This window comes from Sorex fumeus, unplaced genomic scaffold, assembly GCF_029834395.1.
Source record: "Sorex fumeus unplaced genomic scaffold, SorFum_2.1 ptg000014l, whole genome shotgun sequence".
NCBI lineage: Eukaryota > Metazoa > Chordata > Mammalia > Eulipotyphla > Soricidae > Sorex > Sorex fumeus.
In genome coordinates, this window is record NW_026606071.1 from 33,846,932 (window position 1) to 33,855,893 (window position 8,962).

An 8,962-nucleotide genomic window follows, 5' to 3' on the forward strand; every position below is an offset into this window, starting at 1 on the left:
AATTTGAAAAAATACTTTTTTGAAAAATATGAAACTACTGAGGAAATTTGGAAATGGACTATAATATTTTAGTATACTTCCAAATTGGTTATAACTTTGGTGTGATACAGGGTTTGTATTTAAGTTTGAAAAATAATTCCTTAACCTTATATACTTACAAATAAAATCATAAAGATTTAGTAGTTAATTTGAAACAGTTCAAGTTGAGGTAATAGTAGCTAAGAGTGTAAGGATGAAACAAATTAAACCACTTATTGATAACTATTGAACTGGATGATGTGTACACAGAGTTCTACACTATTTTCTCTAAATTATATGTATTTAATTTTTAATTAAAATAGTTTTCTAAGTGCTAAGAAGATAATTCAAAGGACTAGTGTATGTGTTTTGCATGTGGGAGGCCCAGGTTTAATCCCCAGAAGCAATCACCAAAGACCAAACTAAGAATATCCCCTGAATATTTCCAGATGCGGTCAAAAAAATAAAATAAAAATAAAAAATATAAAAAATATAGAACAATGAGTGGCAATCATATTCAGTCTATAGTACCGCATGGTGTTTCACTAATAAAAATAAAGAAAATAAAAATTAAAAAAAAATTTAAAAGATCAAAAATATTTAAAGGAAAAACAAAAAATTGTATTGGCATGTATTAAATTAAAAAGCTGAGTTTAATATAAAAAATATATAAAACAATGAAACCAGTTTTCTTTAAGAAAGGTTTAGATTGTCTAAACATGGATACCTTACTCCAGAAAATAGACAATCTTGTCTTTCTTTTCTTCAATTCAGTTCTTTCAAGTGTTTAAAGTCTACCTTCAATTTTCTAGTACATAAATTATTCATAAAATTTGGCCAGGGTGGATTATTAAAGAGAAAAATAGATTGATAAGAAGAAACCAAATGGACATGTAGAAACAGAGATTGGTTAATAGGGAGATTTGGAGAAATATTTGGTCATTTTTTTTTACAATTTTTAAAAATTTTTATTGATTGAGAGTCTATGGTTTATAATACTGCTAATAATGACTTCTCATGTACATATAACTTCACTACCACATCCATCACCAGTGTACTTTCTACCTTCCCCAAAGACCCCAATACTCCTTCCTTTCACCCTCCCTCCCCATTAGTGTAATATTTTATTTTGAACCATGTAAAATCAATACTAACACAGATTTAACACACATCATCTACCTGACTCAAGTTGTAGAAGTTAGGAGAGGTCTGACCTTTATTCTCTTCACCAGCCTGGAGCCAATATTTGGGCAATAGAGAGTCAGCAGGCATCAGAACTCTGCATCACAGTAAAGGCTCAAGAGCACAAGAGTTCAATGGCCAAGCGCTGGAAGAAAATTTAAAGTCAGGCCAGGAGGACCGACTCCAGTTCTCGAGAATTGTAGAACAGCATTGGGACTCAAAATGGAAACTAAATCTAGAGAGATTTCGCCCAAAGTTGAAAATGGATGCCTGGTGTTTGCTTCAAATGAATTATAATGTCCAATTTTACCTTACCAACCACTATTCCATGTTGCAGAGAAGATGAGGGGGAGTGAAAATACTGATCTACTGTTATCAATACTTGTCTTGGTCTAAATCACAGAGATAGTGACTTGCAAAAGGCACCATTCAAGATCACAGTTGAAAGAAATTCATAGCCACCCTTAATATAGTGTTAATCCATTTATTCCATCAATAGGATTAACCAGACAGCTTCCAGAAACCACATAGCTGTGGGGCTACACAGATAATAGAGTGCGTGGGTCACTTGCCTTGCACACTGCTGACCAAGGTTTGATAATCAGCACCCCGTCTGAGCCATGGGGAGTGATCCCTTGCCAGGAATACAGCTGGATGTGGTCCAAAGACAAAAACCAAAAACAAACAAACAAAAAACCCACAATCTTACCATGTAATAAGAAAGACATTACAAGCTAAAGATTATAGGGTCATCCTTCCAGGACCACCAATGCCAACTAATGGATTATCCACTAGAATTTTTCCCCTCTATAAGTAAAATAAGCAAAAAGCTGATTATGTAATTTCTGTATAAAAAAATAAAAACCAAAACAATAAAAAAGAATCTCCATTTGGTACCCTACTGCCAATGGAACATCCCAAATATCGACTAGTGAACAGAGATGAAGATCACTATGAGTCAGTCTCCACACAATCTGCTCTGGACCTGAGGCCTGAACTAGAACCAATCATTTTATGCTTTCACATTCCAGGGTCTCTGTGTTGTCCAAAATAGCCTTCCCGCTCTTCATCACCCCCAAACTTCTAAAAGCACTTTGGGACCTTCTCTGGACCTCTCCCAGAGTTAGGATGCTGATGACGTGTTAGGACAGAATTAGACTCTGAGATGTGCACTCAAGGCCTCTGCATCGTGCTGTCGGGGTGTGCATCTTGTGGTCACTTTTCCAAATTGAGTTACCCTCCCTTTCTAAATCTCCTTGAGTAAAGGGTTCCTCTTGGAGCATTGTAATTCTCTACTTACCTGCTACTCTGTCACTTTAATGTGGACACCAGGAGTCACTTCTTTCTGCATTCCTTGTGGGAGAGAATATTTTGCTCCTGGGTTTGTTTTATTTCTTTTTTTCTCTTTGGTGGCACAAGTCTAAGCCCAGGTTCTTCTCAAGGGGGTGAAGTCGAGCATGGGCACAAGGTAGGGGGACACGGGCATGTATATAACATCTGATGCTGCCCTCAACTGTGACTTGGGACTGCAACCACTTCACCTGACCCACAGGGGCAGAAACCTCCTGGAATTTAAGTCATGAAATTTAAACCCTTGGGGCTGGGGGCAGGGAGCTGACTGAAAGGAACAGAGTGCTTGCCTGGCAAGTACAGGGTTCCAGCTCCGACTCCAGCACCATGTTGCCATCAAGTACTCATCCAGGGAGCCCACAGCTAGGTTCCTGAGTACAGTTTGCATGTCCCCAACCCCAAGCCAGAGACCAAGCCTTTGGTTCAGAGGTAAAGTGCATGCCCTGAATGTATGAGACCTTTATTCCATCCCTTGCTATACAAAAATATGAAATAAAATAAAAACCTCTTAGAAGTTCACAAAAATGAATATCTGTAATCACACTAGACCAGAAGTACAGACTGAGTCCTGCCGCTGGCCTTGTAGACGTTTGGATGTGTTGGCAGATGGGAAGACGTTTGGATGTGTTGGCCTGGTAGAGGAAGAGAAGGAGATGGAGGAAGCCAGGGGAGAGCAAGAAGGTTTGAAAGCTGGTAATTAGATTCGGTGATTTGATTTGTAATTTCAATGTGAAAAAATAATTCTAAACACACTGCAGTCCAAAATTAGCAATGACTTTGCTTTCACGAAAAAAAAAACAAAGGTAGGTGGGGAGGATGAAATGAAAGGCCCTGGGAAGCAATTAAAAAATGGAAAGTGGCTGTAGTAGAAAACTGTAGACACTTTGGTTGTTTTGTCTTTCCCTGAAAACCTCATTTCCTCACCAGTCACTGCCTGAACCTCCCAGGCTACATGAAGAGTCAGCATGGGGATTTCATCAATATCAGAAGTGTGAGTGAAAACGGATAAAGATAGGAAAGAAAAACATAAAGGTAAACTTATTCTGTTTGAGGAGCACTATTATGTGATTTTTTTTAATTTCCTTTAATGTTGTGATTAAAATGCTATTTTTTTCAACTTGACAATAGATAAAAATAGCAGGAAGTTTTAAGTCATTGATAAATGGTTTTAAGGGGTACTCCTCCCAGAATGTCACTTAAACTGGAATAACAATAAATCTATTCTAGTAGATGTTATGAAGAAACATGAAAATAGGAAAACGGCTTTGAAGTCTTTCTCGCCAAACCTTCAGAATCTCCAAGGAAATGCTTACTCTCCCAATTTGCAGGACGATAAAATATACTATTTCCCCTAGCATTTTTCAGTGAATAGTTACTGTAAGGTATTTGTTGAAAACAATATAGAAAAGGAAACCTTTCTTTGAGGGAAATGACTTAATGTTTTGACTTTACTGTTAATTTGATCCTTTTTGTAGAAAAATTTCATGAGCAATGAGTCACAGCTGGACACAGTGAACTTGAAAGTGACAAAGTGTGAATAATTATCCCAGGCTTAAACCATTGTCCAAATCTACAGTAATTCCTTTCTAGGAAATACTCTGATGCTTTTTTAAAAAGTATATTAATGAATTAACCCATTAATTTTGCAACTTCCTTTTAAAGAATACAATTCATGACATATCATAAAACACATACAAGTTCAAGCTGATCTTCAAAGTTCCCTTGAGATTGATTCTTGTTGACATCGACTTGTGTATTATAGGTAACTATTTCAACAGTTCCAAAATATTCTTCATAAAGAAGCATTTAAAGGAACTAGTCTCACCCCAAACTATAGACTACAAAAACAATTCTGGGGATGAGGCTAACACAGAAGTTAGGGTCCCATGCTTTGGTTTGATCCCAATACCTCACAGCCTTCTATATCTCACTAGCTGTGGATCTGGAAGATCCAAGTACCACAGGGCCCAAAAAGTACAATGTCCTTAATTCTTAAATTTAGTTGTTGGCTTGGTTGAGCAAATATTGTAGGGAGTAGCTTTTAGCCCCAAGCACTAATTGGGGGTGACTCCCAACTCCAGTCCCCGCCCTCCAAATAAAGAAATAAATAAGAGAAGTTCTGAGCCATCTTTTTGCTAAATGTTATCACTGGGGTCCTTAATTCACCCATCCATATACTTGTGCAAAAGCACAGATAAATTCCAATCCTGTGTTGTCGCAACCACCATATAGAGAAGTGTTCAAGGCCTGAAGAATGAATCCCATCCGCATGACTGGCCCACCAAAAGCATCCCATGATCTGGGCAAGGGATCAGAGAAGTGCCAAAAAGAGTCTTCCCCACTGACCTCTGAAAACGACTAGCATTCTGACTGTTGAAACGACTTTGGCTTACGGCACTGCTTCTCGGTTTGTTATCCAAGAATCTCGGATGGGAGAAGAAGTGAAAACAGATCCTAGCATATCCAGAATCCTAGCCCAGCATAGTTTGTCAAAAGTCAAGAATTCTTATTTTCTCATGTCTAATATTTTTTTAACATGGGGAAATTTTGCTTTTACTGTAATATATCTATGTGCTTTAATATGAAAATAATGTGGGTTTTTTTCCACAAGAAATGCTTTTTTTCATGTCAGTTTAAAAGTTCAGGGAAAAAAATTGAATATCCTGTGACATTTTTCCCTAAACACAGGCCATGTTGGCCTGGAAGGATTTAAGGTATGAAAGACCCAGTCAGATAAAATGGAAATGGATTTTTGGGGGAATATTTGCTTTAATGGGGGTGATACATGTCAGGAATTAAAGGTGTCGCATGAATAAATGTATAAGATCTGACTTCTAAGACCCATGAAGCAAGTTAGACCACAGAGATAAGGAAAATGCAGGTCAGAAGGCTGGACCCTCCTTATGAAGGAAAGGAAAAAGTCACAGTAGCAGCCCATGTGTGAAGGAGCTGACAGGAAGAACAGAAAGAGTTTTTAAGAGCAATGCAAGATTCTGAGAGAAAGTTTTCCCACGTCATCTGTTTATCAAGCGTACACCCTGACCCTATCACCAGGAACAAGAATATAAACATCTGCTTAAAGCATAATCGGCTCGGTGAATTGGAAAGTGGCGGGTGTGGGTCCCTTTTGATGGTTCTCAGGCACTTGGGGAGAACAGGACCAGAGATAAAAAGGAACAGACTCCATCTCAGCCCCAAACAGCCTTGTTTTCTCTCAGCTATCTCCACCAAAGACTAGTGGACAGAGGTTATCAACTAGGACACCAATACGTGAGTGTCAGGTAAGAGAAACTAAGGCATTGCACACATCCCCATTATGTACATTCCACAGTACCACAAGAACTAAGTAAACAAAATGCAACAGATAAAACCTGAGATTTGTTAAAATAGCACACTGACTCACTCTGAACTAACTCCAACTATGCATCTTCTAGTTCAGTGTTTCTTGGAATATCCTGGTGGAGGGTGTGGGCAAATGGATCAGGGACCTCCCAGAATATTTCAAGGATGCCACGGGCAGAAGTTAAATAGATGGGATGAAGCACAGTATGAGACAGTTGGACAGAGGGGCATAGAAAGGAAGCAATGTCAGAAAGGGACCATGGTCAGAAAAATGTTGAGAAATGCTACTCTAGAGAGAGAAGGGAAGTGGTCTAGGTTTCTTTCTTTGTGAGGTCCTACCCACTATTGCCACAGAAAATAGGTATTATTCAGCATAGCACAAGCACCACCATTTTGAAGTGGCAGCTATTCTGCACCCAGAGTTTGCTTAATGTAAAATTGGTACAGCCATGACCATGACCTTGAGGCGTATCTCAGGATTGCAGTTAGCTAGAAATGCTGACGCACAGAAGGATGTGGAAACCTGCGGTCAGTCAGTTCTCAGAGAGAGAGAGAAATGAGACATGAACCTCCAGATGGCAACAACCAATAGGAGTTTGATATGACACTTGCCCAGCACAAACCAGCTGAAGGTGGCCAATCAAATAAAAGGTCTGCAGGAAGTTAGCTAGACCACCAGGAATTGGGCAACTTGTAGAAATCAGAGATAAAAAGGGTGTAAGAACAAAGGAAGAGGTCGCTCTACTAGAGGGGACAGCGCTGACCAGTCAACCTTCTCAGCTTTCTCAGCTTTCTGAACACAATGTTTGTTTGACTTGTGCTGAAAAAAACTTTAGACTACAAAGCGCATTGCATTGTGTGGTCTTTCAGGTACCAGACCCTAGCATTCTCCATACTAAGAGAAGGCCTGTCTAGAAGATACCTTCTGACACCAGGAATAACGACTTTGCATTCTGTTCTCTCAAAACTAAATCACAATCTCAAAAAAGAAAAAAAAAGCCAGGATCATTTTATTGACTTCTTTTGTGTTTCCCCCAAATCATGCTCTGTACAAGTGAATCCAAAAATTCCCAACCAGATTCGCAACAATACTCAACAGATCCATTTGGTTCAGACGATATCACCAAGTCCTTCAAGCACGGTTAGGTTAGAAAGTGATGAATACAGGGCCAGAGCAATAGGACAGGGAGTAGGGTGCTTCACCGGTACGATGCCACCCCAGGTTCAATTCTCAGCACTCTGCATGGCTCCCCAGCCTGCCAGGTGTGGTACCTGAGCACTAAGCCAGGAGTAAGCCCTAAGCAGTGGCAGGTGTGGTCCCAAATCAAATAAATGAAAGTAATAAATACGGGGTTGGTTTTATATCTATACTGAAAAACTGCTTGCCACCTGGCACAATTTTATAGGAATTACAAAACATCACAGAGGTTAAAAAAAGAAAGAAAGAAAAAGTTGCTCCCAAAGAAAAAGACCTCCCAAAACACTGGTTTGTCCCATTGCTCCACCTAAAATGCTCCATCAGTATGGTGATTTGTGCCTGCTTCTCTAAAGAGGAGCCCTAATAACTTCATTCTAAGTCACTTACATTAGATGTGAAGACTCACCTCTAGGACCTCCCTGCGGATGCCTATCTCCTTCCATCACCTTCTTCCATCACCTCCTTCCATCAACCTCCTTCTTTCACTTCTTCCATCACCTCCTTCCATCACCTCCTTCCATCGCCTCCTTCCATCCTCTCCTTCCATCATCTCCTTCCATCACCTCCTTCCATCAGCTCCTTCCATCTCCTCCTCCCATCACATCCTTCCCCCCTCCACCCCCGGATGTCCTCCACCTTGCCTAGCTCCCATTTTAGTAAATCCCTCCCCTTCCACCAGTTCAACTTTCTCTCCCTACTACACATACATTTACATAAACACACACTTCCCTCTTGATAATTCTTATCCTCTTTTTTTTCCAGAAGAAGAAATCTGAACCTCTGAAACTGTAACAAAATCTATAATTTCTGGTCTGAGGATCTCACTCTTTCCATTCTCCACCCAACACACACACCCCGCTCCCCGGCCTGGAATGTAAGTAATCCAAGGGCTCACATGGTAATTCCTTCCCAGTTCCTTCCACTCTCAGCTGGGAAGTTGCCACTTCCCCCTGATGTGGTCCAGATCCAAGGAACGATGACCAAATCCTCGCCCCCTGTCTCCAGATGGAGCACCCTGAAAGGCTGTGTACTTACTCTTCGATTCCCATGGCATCTGCTAAGACCTTCTTGTCCCTGAATCTCAGCCCAACTTCCCCTTCTCCCTCTCTGCTTCCATCACAGCCCCACAAGGTGGCATCAGGAACGTGCACCCTGGTCAACCTCCCAAACATAAATTTCTATCTCAGATTCTGCATTGCAAAAGACCTAAGAACTTCTGTCTCTGTTTCTTCTGCCTTACTTCATTCTTTCATGCTGGGGTGTAGGTCAGTAATAAAATACTCGCCTTGCATGTGTGAGATTCTGGGTTTCATTCCTGGCACAAAAAAAATTATAATAATTAATTAATAAGAATACATGAACATTGTGACAGCTAGATGTTGCTAATAAAATCTGGGTGTCCAAGTAAAATTTTACAGTGAAATACTCTTTTTAGAATCGGAAGTCCAGAGACTTTCCTTTCAATAACATCTACAAGAATCTGGTTGTGTTGCCCATGAGGTCACACACTTACCTTCCATGTCTGAGGCCCTGGGTTCAATCTCTGAAACCAGAAAAAAAAGATACGATAATAATATCCACAAGTCTCCAACCTTCTCCTCACCCTCATCTAATTAAAAGTTCCATTGTCCAAGCAACGTCAAAAAATAAACTATTATTAAGTTGATTGCTTGCTATTATAATTAATAGATTGGAAAACACACATCTTGATTTCAAAACAACAGCATTTTCTTTTTCTCCTGCTTGCATGGGAAATGTCGGTCATTTCACTGAACCTAAGTAGCTTTCTATAGAGGGATCTTTTGTTCTTTCACTATTTTTTTTTTGATAGATAAATTATTTCTAAGTTCAAAACAACTAACTTTGAAATAC